At 39.7% G+C, this 14,791-nt stretch overlaps 1 pseudogene; it reads left to right on the top strand.

The window, feature by feature from the left end:
* Nucleotides 1-8,666: 8,666 nt before the first annotated feature.
* On the top strand, nt 8,667-13,407 carry LOC136329880 (T-cell surface glycoprotein CD1b-3-like; annotated as a pseudogene).
* The last annotated feature ends 1,384 nt before the right edge of the window (nt 13,408-14,791 follow it).

Below are 14,791 nucleotides of genomic sequence, written 5' to 3'. Positions count from 1 at the left end.
TGCATGGTGTGATGCCAGTCTGAACCCACACTACAGACTTTCAATGGAAGACTCTGAGGGAAGACCAGGAAGCTACAAGAGGAAGTAGAATGGATGAAAAGTGGAGAAAACTTATGGAGTTTGGGCCCTTTTAAGATGCTTCTGTCAGCTCTAAGCATGAAGATGCTGATCGATATAAATAGGTTGATACCACACACACTATGCACAGGTACAGAAAACATCTATACAAACAGTGAACAGATCAGTAGATCCAGACAGTTGGCCTAAAGTGGGTTCGATGCAAACAACAGCTGATGTCAGCCCAAACCAGAATCCTGCCAAGAGGACCCAGAACCAACACAAACAGTTGTGGGTGGCTGATCAAACAAATGCTAGACTCAGCTACCTACACAAGAAGCACACCCAATGGAGGAGTCCAGAAGGAACAAGACACAGCAACAGATAAATACACTCAACGGGGCAGACACTGAGTAACATCTAAAACATGTGATCAAGGTTGACCCTTAGAGCCAGCCAACCTGAAGGGATAACCCTACACATGAAAGGGCCAACGGCACGCAGACTCAAATACAACAGATGATAAATATAACTGTCAAAAAGCATTGATAGAGCAAGGAACTCAGGCAGCCTGGGTCAGTACCACTGAGTAATCTTCCTCATAAAGACACTACAACAAATATGAAAGTAGACAATACTACCTACTACACAGACAAAATTAGAAGACAAAGAAATATGATCCAAATAAATCAACAAGAGAATTCCCCAGGAAAGGAACTAAAAGATGGAAGTAACCAATGTACCAGACACAATGTTTAAAATAATGGTTATTAGGATGCTCAGGGATTTAAAGTAAGAATAGATGATCACAATGAGAACTTAAACAAAGAGATAGTAAGCATTAAAAAGGACATTGAAATTATAAAAAAGAACCAGTCAGAAATGGCAAATACAATATCTGAAATAAAGACTGCACTAGAAGGAATTTACAGCAATCCAGATGAAGTGGAATATCAAATCAGTGATGTACAGTACAAGATAAAAATAAGCACAGGAACTGAGTGTTAAAAAAAAAGGCTCAGAAAGACTAAGGAAACTCTGAGACCTCTGTGACAACATGAAGAGAAACAATAGCCGAATTATAGGGGTTCCTGAAGGAAAAGAGAATGAACAAGGGATAGAGGACTTGTTTGAAGAAATCATAACCAAACACTTCGATACACTAATGAAGAAAAAAGTCACATCAGTTCAAGAAATACAGAGAAACCCACTAAAGAGAAACATAAGGAGGCCCACATCAAGATACATTATATATAATTAAAATGCCAAAGTTAAGAGACAAAGAAAGAATACTAAAAGCTGTTATACAAAGTCAATTAATTACCTACAAAGTAGCCCTCATATAGCTGATATCTAACATCTCAACATAAACACTTCAGGTCAGAAGGAATTGTGAGAAATATTCAATGTGATGCAAAACAAAACCAACAACCAAGACACACTATCTAACAAAGGTATCATTTAAAGTTAAAGCAGAAATAAAATGCTTCCTAAACAAACAAAAAGGACTCAAGGAGTTCCTTATCACAAAACCACTACTGAAAGAAATGTTTAAGGGCCTGCTATAAGAAGAGGAAAGGAAAAAGAGAGAGAGAAATAGAGAGAAATCTAGAGGCACAGATTTATAGGTTTAAAGAATAAAATAATAATAAATAAGTACATATTAATCACCTTAGATGTAAATGGGTCAAATGCTCCAATCAAAAGACATAGAGTAGCTTCATAGTTAAGAAAACAAGACCTGTATATATATTGTCAACAAGACATTCATTTAGAATGAAAGATATAACTAAAAATGAAGGGTTGGAAAAAAGTATTTCATGAAGAAGGAAATGGTAGATACATGATAGAACAAGCAAGCACTTCAAAAACATTATGCTAAGTAAAAGAATCCGGACATGAAAGACACATATTGTATGATCCCATTTATATGAAATATCCAGAGGAATTAACTCCTCAGAGACAGATAGTTATTGATTAATAGTGGCATGGTGTGAGAAAGTGATTGCTTAATGAATATAAAACGTTCTTTTAGGGTATTAAAAATATTTTGGATGAAAGAGGAGAAATCACCACGGACACCATAGCTATACAAAGAATTATTGTAGAATACTATGAAAAATTTTATGCCACTAAATTCAACAACCTAGAAGAAATGGATAAATTCCTAGAACAATACAACCTTCCTAGACTGAGTCAAGAAGAAGCAGAAAGCCTAAACAGACCTATCAGTAGAGAAGAAATAGAAAAAAGCATTAAAAACCTCCCCAAAAATAAAAGTCCAGGCCCTGACGGCTATACCAGTGAATTTTATCAAACATTCAAAGAAGACTTGGTTCCTATTCTACTCAAAATCTTCCAAAAAATTGAAGAAGAAGCAATACTTCCAAACACATTTTATGAGGCCAACATAACCCTCATACCAAAACCAGGCAAGGATGGCACAAAAAAAGAAAACTACAGACCAATATCTCTAATGAATACAGATGCTAAAATACTAAACAAAATACTAGCAAATCGAATACAACAACATATTAAAAAAATAATACATCATGATCAAGTGGGATTCATCCCAGAATCTTAAGGATGGTTCAACATATGTAAAACGGTTAACGTAATACACCATATCAACAAAACAAAGAACAAAAACCACATGATCTTATCAATAGACGCAGAAAAGGCTTTCAATAAAATACAACACAATTTTATGTTTAAGACTCTCAACAAAATGGGTATAGAAGGAAAATATCTCAACATGATAAAGGCCATATATGATAAACCATCAGCTAACATCATATTAAATGGCACTAAACTGAATGCTTTCCCCCTTAAATCAGGAACAAGACAGGGTTGTCCACTCTCTCCACTCTTATTTAATGTGGTACTAGAGGTTCTAGCCACAGCAATCAGAAAAGACAAAGAAATAAAAGGCATCCATATCGGAAAAGAAGAAGTAAAGGTATCACTTTTTGCAGATGATATGATCCTATACATCGAAAACCCCAAAGAATTCACAAAAAGTCTACTAGAAACAATAAGCCAATACAGTAAGGTCACAGGATACAAAATTAACATACAGAAGTCAATAGCCTTTCTATATGCCAACAATGAAACAATTGAGAACGAACTCAAAAGAATAATCCCCTTCACGATTGCAACAAAAAAAATAAAATACTTAGGAATAACCATAACAAAGAATGTAAAGGACTTATATAATGAAAACTATAAACCATTTTTAAGGGAAATTGAAAAAGATATAATGAGATGGAAGAATATACCTTGTTCTTGGCTAGGAAGAATAAATATAATCAAGATGGCTATATTACCCAAAGCAATATACAAATTTAATGCAATTCCCATCAAACTTCCAATGACGTTTTTTAAAGAAATAGAGCAAAAAATAATCAGATTTATATGGAACTATAAAAAACCCCGAATAGCCAAAGCAATCCTAAAGAAAAAGAATGAAGCTGGGGGCATTACAATACCTGACTTCAAACTATATTATAGGGCCACGAAAATCAAAACAGCATGGTATTGGCAGAAAAACAGACACTCAGACCAATGGAACAGAATAGAAAGTCCAGAAATAAAACCACATATATATAGTCAAATAATTTTTGATAAAGGGGCCAAGAACACACAATGGAGAAAAGAAAGCCTCTTCAATAAATGGTGCTGGGAAAACTGGAAAGCCACATGCAAAAGAATGAAACTGGACTACAGTCTCTCCCCCTGTACAAAAATTAACTCAAAATGGATCAAAGATCTAAACATAAGACCTGAAACAATTAAGTACATAGAATAAGACATAGGTACTCAACTCATGGACCTGGGTTTTAAAGAGCAGTTTATGAATTTGACTCCACAGGCAAGAGAAGTGAAAGCAAAAATTAATGAATGGGACTACATCAGACTAAGAAGTTTTTGCTCAGCAAGAGAAACTGATAACAAAATAAATAGAAAGCCAACTAAATGGGAAATGATATTTTCAAACAACAGCTCAGATAAGGGCCTAATATCCAAAATATACAAAGAACTCATAAAACTCAACAACAAACAAACAAACAATCCCATAAAAAAATAGGAAGAGGATATGAACAGATACTTCTCCCAGGAAGAAATACAAATGGCCAACAGATATATGAAAAGATGCTCATCTTCTTTAGCTATTAGAGAAATGCAAATCAAAACGGCAATGAGATACCACCTCACACCTGTTCGAAGAGCTATTATTAGCAAGACAGGTAATAGCAAATGTTGGAGAGGTTGTGGAGAAAAAGGAACCCTCATACACTGTTGGTGGGAATGTAAAGTAGTACAACCATTATGGAAGTATGGTGGTTCCTCAAAAAACTGAAAATAGAACTACCTTATGACCCAGCAATACCTCTACTCGGTATATACCCCAAAAACTCAGAAATATTGATACGTAAAGACACATGCAGCCCCATGTTTATTGCAGCATTGTTCACAGTGGCCAGGACATGGAAACAACCAAAAAGCCCGTCAATAGATGACTGGATAAAGAAGATGTGGCACATATACACTATGGAATACTACTCAGCAATAAGAAATGATGACATCGGAACATTTACAGCAAAATGGTGGGATCTTGATAACATGATATGAAGCGAAATAAGTAAATCAGAAAAAACCAGGAACTGCATTATTCCATACGTAGGTGGGACATAAAAGTGAAACTAAGAGACATTGATAAGAGTGTGGTGGTTACGGGGGGGGGGGCGGGGGGAATGGGAGAGGGAAAGTGGGAGGGGCACAAAGAAAACAAGATAGAAGGTGACAGAGGACAATCTGACTTTGGGTGATGGGTATGCAACATAATTGAACGACAAGATACCCTGGACTTGTTATCTTTCAATATATGTATCCTGATTTATTGATGTCACCCCATTAAAAAAAATAAAATTATTTAAAAAAAAATAAATAAATAGAATCAATGGTTATTTAAAGGACTCTGATTGTTTAGACACATTGAGACAACTTATCTTCAAGTCATTCCAACAATCCCTTTCAAAAAGCCAGCAATTCACCTAACTTAAGCATTTAATAAAAAAAGAAAAAAAGAAAAAAATATTTTGGAAATTGTCAGAACTAATGGTTCCACAATAATATAATGAACTAAATACCAATGGATTATATACTTTAAAATAGTTAACTTTATGTCATGTTCATCCCATTATAAAATGAACAAGAAATATGGGATATTCACACATTAACTTCATACTTCATGGATAAGATGTTTCATTAAAAAATAATTTTTTAAAAAAGATGGAAAATCTTTAGAGAAAAAATTTTCCTTGAAGTAAAATAGAATGATACAAGTTGTCTCATAAACACTAGTTGCAATAAAAGAATGAGATTGAAATGAGGGATTCCAAGATGGTGACGGAGTAGGCAGATGTTCCAACTGTCACCTCCCAGCTCTAAATTAGATTACAACTTAATTTAAGAGGAATCATCTTGAAAAACCAACTTTGTGTTAAACGAAGAGGAGTCTATGACCAAGATTCACAGAAGAAGCTCCACTGAGACTGGACGGAAGGGCAGAGACACAAAAAGGGCTGCCCCATGCCCAGGAGCAAGTGGTGGCTGAGACTCTGGAGGGACTCTCACTGTGGGGACAGTTGCCCTGACAGGTATGGGTGCTCAGCCCTTGGCCTGGAGCCCCAGCCTAGAATAGGTGTTAACACAGCATTTGGAGTGAAAAGAGCTGGGTTTCTGTCTGTAAGAAAGAGATGGAGCTCTCAGAGGGGCAGGCTCCATCTTAAAGGACCTGCACAGAAATTCTCCTTCACAGACACTTACTTGAGGCTCCAGTGGAGGGAAGGCTGAGAGGAGTAGAGTTGCTTGAGGAGAGCATAAAGTTGGAGGACCAGGGAGAGACACTGTGAGTGATGGCCACTGGAACCCCTGTGCTAAGTCATTCTCCAATTCCTCAGTTGCGAGTGGAGCAGTACACTCTGAGTGGCATCAGCCTGGGGAAAAGAAACTGTTCTTTCTTCAGGAATATCTGCTACCCCAGTTATGGTGATGGGTCGTTCTGAGAGGCCAGGAAGCAGGGGACATATCAATAACTCAGTTTTCTGGTTTTGAGGCTGGAGTTTTCTCCCAAACTCTCCAGAGTCCAAAACTGGTATGTACCCCTCAGGGCAGACTCCATAGAAACTGTCCAGAATACTGCAGACCACACTTCTGCGTCTCAGAAGCCACACCCACCAGACTCCTGGGGCCACACCCTACTAAGGTTGGTGAAAAAATTCTAGACAGACTGAAACCAGGAGACAAGAGGCAGAGCCACACACACCACCCTTCTTAATCCCTGAATTGCCACAAGCTCTAGACTCTAGCAGAGGTATTTTTCAGTGGCTGAGCCCAACAAGCAGCCAGCAAGCAGGCAGAGGATGCAGGAGGTGGGACTTAGGGGACTTTCCCCCAGGACCAGTGTGGGCAAAAGCCAGCTCAGGTGGGCAGTTTGGTATTTCCACGTGAAGCTGGGCCCAGCAGAGGCAGCCACAAACTCTGGATTGCTTGTAACTCCAAGAAGGTTGCGGAAGGCCAGTCATAGGCTGTGACTCCCATTGGTCTGCTTTGGGTTCCTTCCAGAGAGGTCCAGGGCTGGCACATCTAGAGGCCAGCATCAGTTCAGGACCTAACAACCCTTGCTAGAGTGGTATCCAAAGAAAGGACTCCTCACACCTGGCCCAGCTGAGGTGGATTCTCTCTCTGTGATCAGCACCAGCACAGCGACTCATGTGCTTTGGGTAGGGTGGAGCTTCATAGTCGTCCGCCCAGGTACTGGATATTCGGCCCTGCTGGACTAGACCCCACTTGGGGAAGAGAGAAAGGACTGGAGCATGGACATTTAATGTGCGGTCTCCTGTGAGCCTATTGTTAGATCTGTTTGAGGGGCTTAGCCACATCCTGAGGGGGGCAATGTCAGCTCCAGGAGAGGATTATCTCAGTCCTCTTTTCTGAGACCAGGGTCTCACCAGCTGTAAGAACTTTTGCAGAGGGGACTGTCGGCCCCACTTTAACCTAAACCTGCTGATCACCTTATTGAGGAGAAATAAAATTTGAGTATTCATCAGTGGCTGAGGGATCAGGCTCCAGAGTAGGGGCCACTTTGAAAGGGCAAGAGCAACTAAAGGGAAGGTCATAGACTGGTAGTAAATGCCATTTTTCTTTGCATAAATTACTATGGTGTAAAATAACTGCTTGAATATAAACTATAGTATTTATATAATTTGATTTTAGGATTTGGGTCTGTGGTAGTATAGCCCAGAAAAATAAATGTTTTAAATGCTTTCCCTTTCATGCCCTGGCCAGGTAGCACATCATCTTGATACCCCAAGGTTCCAGTTTTGAGACCAGACAAGAAGGATAAAATGAGAAAGAGGAGCCACTAATAATATGCAAGAGAAGAGAGGGCCATGCAGGGAAGATCGAGTTGGGTGGATAAACCAAAAGAATTTTCCTGCATTAAGGGAGGCCATAGTTTAACAATGCTTCTGATTAAACAGAGATTATAATAAAAGACTAAGAAGGTAAAATAACCTTTCAAAAACATATGATGGCTTTTTCAAGGTAGTATAAAGAAAGCTGAGGTGAAGAAAGACACCTGAGAGCCAGGGAGGTAAGAAGAAAAATCTAAAACTCAAGTCCAGAGTCAAATGACAGGCTTAGTGGGAGGGTCACTGTGTGGGAGGCACAGCCTTTCTCTGATGAGCAACAGGGATGAGGCAGTCTTGTCCCTTGGAAGAGGAAGTCACTACTATAGAGGACTGAGGAAACAATGATTTGCTGACTTTAGAGATGAAATACCACCTCTAAGAGTCAGAAGTTCTATCTCCTGGTGAAGTACTGTTTTAGCCACTTCTGTTGCTAACAGTTCTCATCCGAAGTGATGATAACAAGCACAAACACAAGCACGATAAGAGTAACTCTGGCTGGAACTCTGGGTGTGGGAGGTCTGGATGAAAGCATGCTGTGCATACCCCTGAGGGTCTGGGCCAGCCTGTCTCCAGTCCTCTTCTTCTATTTTGGATGCTGAGGATGGAGCCGGAGGCCCTGGTACAAGCAAATGTTTCTGCCATTTTCTGTTCAGGCTCTGGGATTTTTACTTTTTGGATGTTTCTGGTTTAATTCCTTTCCCTCCCCAAATTTTCTCCTGCTTTTCTCATCTTTTTTTTATCCTCTCACTACCAGGATTCATCCTCTTTCCATACCATCTCATATTATCATTTGTCAACAGCACCTGGGCACAAAATCAAGGCTAAGACTGGCTGGATGACTTGTGGATTCATGGCTGAAATAGTGACTCAGACACAGCCATTTCCATGAAGCCTTTTATTGTTTGTGTTTGTTTTTGTTTTGGGGACAGAGGCAGAAAGAGACAGAGAGAGTGACAGATAGGGACAGGCAGGAGGGGAGAGAGATGAGGAGCATCAATTCTTTGTTGCAGCTCCTTAGTTTCTCATTGATTGCTTTCTTACATGTGCCTTGAATGGGGATCCACAGCAGATCTAGTGACCCCTTACTCAAGCCAGCAACCTTGGGATCAAGCTGGTGAGCCTTGCTCAAACCAGATGAGCCCACGCTCAAACTGGCGGCTTTGGGTCTTGAACCTGGGTCCTCAAGTCCCAGTTGGATACTCTATCCACTGCGCCACCGCCTGGTCAGGCCTGAAGCCTTGGTCCAAAGATAACTTCAGCAATGTGGAGATGATTGAGGTGGCAGAAACATACCAGTTCTGTTTCTTCGGATTCACTGAGATAGCACAGGATCATGTCAGTGAATTCCAGTTGACACGTAAGTGCAGTCCTTTGATCTGGGGACATTACCAATGATTTTTTCTTTCTTCCTCTTGGTTCATCCTACTGCACCACATGATCTTTCTCTCCTCCTTCTCAGTTTATCCAACTGTATGAACACACTTTCCTAGAGTATTCTTCATCTTAGACACCATACCTCCATCAAGTACAGGGCGTCCTCGGGTTACAACTTGCGCGACATATGACGTTTCAAGTTTACAATGCTCACTTCCAAAGAAACAAAAAAAAATGAGATGTGAGTGCTTCAGTTTATGTTGTCAGCATCGTCCATATGGACTATGTGGGTGAATGAGTTTGGTTGCACAAGGTGCAAGGATATGTAGTAACAAGGGTCATGAATGGCAGAGTTGGAATCCACAGTATGCTTACCTATGCTGTTTTGGACTGTTGAAAGTGAAAATGTTCTGTTTGTGTTAGACTAGGGTGTGTTTTTGTTTCTGTATTAGTTTTTGTTTTTGTTTTGTGGCAGAGAGAGAGAGAGACAGAGAGAGGGACAGACAGACAGGAAGAGAGAGATGAGAAGTATCAATTCTTCCTTGTGGCTCTTTGTTGCAGCTTCTTATTTGTTCATTGATTGCTTTCTCATATGTGCCTTGACTGGGGGTTACAGAAGAGTGAGTGAACCCTTGTTCAAGCTAGAAACCTTGGGTTCAAGCCAGCAACCATGGGGTCATGTCTCTTATCCCCTGCTCAAGCCAGCAACCCCATGCTCAAGCCGGTTAACCTGTGCTCAAGCCAGATGAGCCCTTGCTTATGCTGTTGACCACCTCAGGGTTTTGAACCTGGGTCCTCTATGTCCCAGTCCAATGCTCTATCTGCTGCACCATTGCCTGATCAGGCAGCTAGGTGTGTTTTGACATACACCAAAATTTGCGTTACATCACTCTCATAGGGACAGAACTGTGTCGTAACCCCAGAACCCTCTGTATTTCAAATTCTTTCTGCTTCTTACACTTTTATCTAATAAAGACCTCTTTTTATTTGCGCATAACTTTTTCTGCTTAAACCCTAAGCAAGAAGCCCTCACTTTTCCTACCCTGTTTCTGAGTAAACCAAAGTGTGAATTTTATTGTTTTAATCCATCTCCTCAAGCGTCTCTTCCCTGCTCCCTCTTCTCAATGTAATTTTCCCATTCTTACTGGAATGTGGACTTACTCCTGACTTCATCACTCTGATCCTCACATTTCCCCCTTCTTTCTTCTTACCCACTGTACTTTATTACAATAGCTCTTCTCCACCATTTATGATATGTATACATTTACCATGTTCTTTTCTTATTGAAAAGTCTGAGAATACCCTGGCTGATTATTCAGTTGTTTAGAGCATCATCCTGTTGTGTTAAGGTTGCAAACTTATCTCTAGTCAGGCCATATACAAGACTCAACCAATAGGTGCATGAATGGGTGGAAAACAAATTATTGTTTCTCTCTCTCTTTCTCTCTCTCTTTCCAGTGTCTTTCTCTCTGTCTCTATCTCTCTTTCTTAAATCAAGCAATAAATAAAATTTTTTTATATAGTCTCTGAATAGAGTTATATCCCACTTTATATTGAGGTCATGTTTTGAAAAATACATTGTTAGACAAATTTATTGTTGTGCAACTATCATAGAGTGCACTTAAACATTCCTAGATAAGATAGCTTACCACACACCTAGGCTATATGGTTTATTTTATTGTACCAAGGATAAAATCTTATAGAGCACATTAAACATACAACATTATATCAAGCTCAAGAGATAATTATCTAATCAAGTGATGCAGAAAATGAGAGGTATTAGGCTATTGCTGAAATAATATGGCATACTGTTTTATGGTAAACTTCTCTTTTTGAAAGCACAATGCATACATTCTAAAATAACAAAAGTAAGAAAAATACATAAACCAGTAGCATCATTTATTATCTTTATCAAGTATTATGTACTGTATATATTGCATTGCTATTTTCTTATACAACTAGCAGTAAAGTGCATTTGTTTACCACAGTATCACACAAAGATATGAGCAATGCATTGTGCTATTATGATGGCCACGATGTCACTAGGAAAATAGAAATTATTTCGCTTCATTATAATCTTATAGGATAACCCCTTATACTTGGATTGTTGTTTACTAAAACGTCATTGTACAGGAAGTGACAAGACTCGATTGGCTTTTTTTTTTTTCTGAAGTGAGAAGCAGGGAGGCAGAGAGACAGACTCCTTCTGCATGCTGGAACCATCCTCAGTGCTCGGGCCAACTTTTGCTCCAACAGAGCCTTGGCTGCAGGAGTGGAAGAGAGAGATAGAAAGAAAAGAGAGAGGGAAGGGTGGAGAAGCAGATGGGTGCTTCTCCTGTGTGCCCTGGTCAGGAATTGAACCCAGGGTATCCACACACTGCACTAACACTCTACCACTGAGCCAACTGGCCAGGGCTTAAATTGGCATTTGCCTTATCATTTCACATCTCAAACCTTTCTCCCCACACAAATAAAAAATACTAGGTTCTTTCGTGATCCATTTTCTCCTTGTTGGCCTTTAAATACGTCTTTCCCTCTCTTTCTTCTATCAAGATCCCATTGAGATACAGGCTATATGTGTCTGTGAGCTGCATTCTGGAGAGACCAAAGTAAGATTTTCCAGGAGAGCTTTGGGAAGAATATATTTCATGATTTTCCAGGATCATTCATGTGTGCTTGTGACTGAGGGCAGCCTCAGAGCAAAGAGGTTCTGTGCAATTCTCCCTCAATACCATGGTATCTATAATATCACAGAGAAATTTCTCTCAAACACCTGCCCTCATTCTCTCTTAGGTATTCTTGATGCAGAAATAACAGAACTGCAGATACAAGGTTAGTCTGTTCTCTCTCCCTAAAGACTTTTCTATTTCATGTTCCACCAACTCTGTGGATTCAAAGGTACAGGGTGCCAAAAAAATGATAGGGGGTCACTGTCCAAACCTGTGAGTTTCAAGTCCCTATGTTCTAGATAAGAGTTATATTGTGACACTGTCCTGCTCCTTTCTGCCCCAGTGAAGCCCGAGGCCTGGCTTTCCAGTGGCCCCCCTCCTTTGCCTGGTCATCTGCTGCTGGTGTGCCATGTCTCAGGATTTTATCCCAAACTTGTACGGGTGATGTGGATGAGGGGTGAGCAGGAGCATCCAGGAACTCGTCAATGCTGATGAGACATGGCATCTCCGAGTAACCCTGGACGTTGTGGCTGGGGAGGAGGCTAACCTGAATTGCCGAGTAAAGCACAGCAGCCTGGGAGGCCAGGACATCGTCCTCCACTGGGGTGAGAAGAACTGGACCTGGCCGGAAATGGGAGCAGATGGTCCACAAAATTGTGAGACTAAATGGGTGTGACAGAGAAACAAAGAGGCAGGGAGGGTGAAAAGAAAGAGGGAGAAAAGAGAAAGAAAGAGATAAACTAAGGCAGCAATTTTCAACTAGTATGCTACTAAATATTTTAAAACACACAAAATTTGACTATTCAGTCAGGAGCACTGACCTGTTTTCCCTTAGATAGTTAATTTTTTAAAATGGGAAGTATTAATACAGTAATAGCCATCTGTGTGAATAGATAAAAATTTTACCTATTTTTTTTGTCAGATCAGCATAAAATATAATATAATTTTTGGTGTGCCAGAGAATTTTTTGTTGTTGTTGTTTTTGGTGTTTTTTTTGTTTTGTTTTTTTTTGTATTTTTCTGAAGCTGGAAACGGGGAGAGACAGACAGACTCCCTCATGCACCCGACCGGGTTCCCCCCGGCACGCCCACCAGGGGCAATGCTCTGTCCACCATGGGGCAATGCTCTGCCCCTCCGGGGCGTCACTCTGCCGCGACCAGAGCCACTCTAGTGCCTGGGGCAGAGGCCAAGGAGCCATCCCCAGTGCCCGGGCCCTCTTTGCTCCAATGGAGCCTTGGCTGCGGGAGGGGAAGAGAGAGACAGAGAGGAAGGAGGGGGGGTGGGGGTGGAGAAGCAAATGGGTGCTTCTCCTATGTGCCCTGGCCAGGAATCGAACCCAGGTCCCCCCGCACGCCAGGCCAACACTCTACCGCTGAGCCAACCGGCCAGGGCAGAGAATTTTAATAATTAGTTTGTGTGTGTCATTAGATGAAAAGGTTGAAAATCACTTACCTAAGGCATAAAGGCGGTAAGAGTCATGGACCTATTTTTTTGTTTTGTTTTGTTTTTGTGTGTGTGTTTTTGTTTTTTGGGTTTTTTTGTCATGGACCTATTAATTGGTTGAAGTGACACAACATGAAATGATAGAAGATAGATAAGGATTATTGTGTTAGAGAATTTGAGAAGAAAAGTTGGATTTGCCTTTACATCCACGCACGTGAAAGATGGTGCTGACACTCAGGTGATTAAAGGAAGGGCAGGAGACTCAGGAATGGGTTTGCAGTGACATCTGTGTCTTCTCTCAATTGCCAGAACACCCTACTTCCACCACGGTAATAATTTTGGCAATAATATTGTCCACCTTCATTCTTTTGAGTTGTCTAGCATTATGATATTTGAGGAGCCAGTAAGTCTCTTCTGTCTTCCTCCCAATTTTTTTTTTACCATTTCTATTTATTTATATCACTTTGTCCTCAATATGTCTCTTTTTAATTTATTTTTTAATTTATTGCATTGACATGGTTTGCCAAAGCATGCAGATTTCAAGTGTACAACTCAGTATGACACCATCTACACTCCGCTTCATGCTCTGCCCGCCTCTAAGAAAGTCTCTTTCCAACCATCTCCTCTTCTCTTTGCCCTCCTCCCCCTACCCCCACCCCACCTCCCTCTGGCTATTGCCATTCTGCTGTCTGTCAATAGGTTATATATTAAAGTTTTTGGCTTATCCCTTCACCTTCTTTAATCTGGTCTCCTCCCCTGGCCCTCTGACAACTGTCCATCTGCTCACTGTGTCTATGCCTATGAACTCTCTCCCCACTTCCTGCTTTATGTAAATCTGTTTTATAATTGTGGTGAAGTATATATGACATGAAACGTATTACCTCAGTCATTTTTAAATGCATAATTTAATAGTATTAATTACATTTCTATTTTTGTGCAATCATTCTTTAGTACTCTTTTCATCTAGAAAAACTAAATCTATATACACATTAAACAACATTTGTTATTGCCTAGTCATCTAGGCCTGGAAAACCAACATTCTGTTTACTGTCTATATAAATTTGACTACTCTACATATCTGATGTCAATGGAATTACCAGTATTTTTTATGACTGCGTTATTTTACTTAGCATAATGTACTTATAGTTCAGCTATATTGTAGCATGTGTAATATTTTATTTTTTATTTAATAAAGGCTGTATAATATTCAGTTGTATTTATATAACACATTTGTTTATCCATTTACCTGGCAATGGACACTTGGGTTGATTATACTTTTTGGTCATCATGAATAAGACTGCTATAAAATATGTCTTATGCAGAGCTAAAACTGTTTGTGTTCTTAACAGGTCATATCAAAATATTCCATGAGGTTTCACCATGTCTCTTTCCCATTTGGAATAAGTACCCAGAAGACCAGAAGCTCAAGTTGGCAGCCCAATCTCATCATACTTAAAAAAAAATCATATTTGATCGACTCAGTTTACATAGGTTGTGAGATATATCATAATTTACACACTAGCAAAAAAAAATAATTAAGAACTTTGAGTATATTATATGATGATATCCATAGTGGACTTCACCTGGATTTTGTAGATGTAAGATATGAAATAAAATGCACCTCAAAATAAATAAAATGAAGTACAGATTGTACCCATCGTACATTTTTTTACTTTATAGTTGTGTGAAAACAATACATATTTAGAAGAAATGGTGCTTAAATTTTGATTTTTTTTTAAGTGGGAAGTGGGGAAGCAGAGACAGACTCCCACA

This window comes from Saccopteryx bilineata, chromosome 3 (genome assembly GCF_036850765.1).
Source record: "Saccopteryx bilineata isolate mSacBil1 chromosome 3, mSacBil1_pri_phased_curated, whole genome shotgun sequence".
Taxonomy (NCBI): Eukaryota; Metazoa; Chordata; class Mammalia; order Chiroptera; family Emballonuridae; genus Saccopteryx; species Saccopteryx bilineata.
This window is presented reverse-complemented; position numbering and strand designations above follow the sequence as displayed.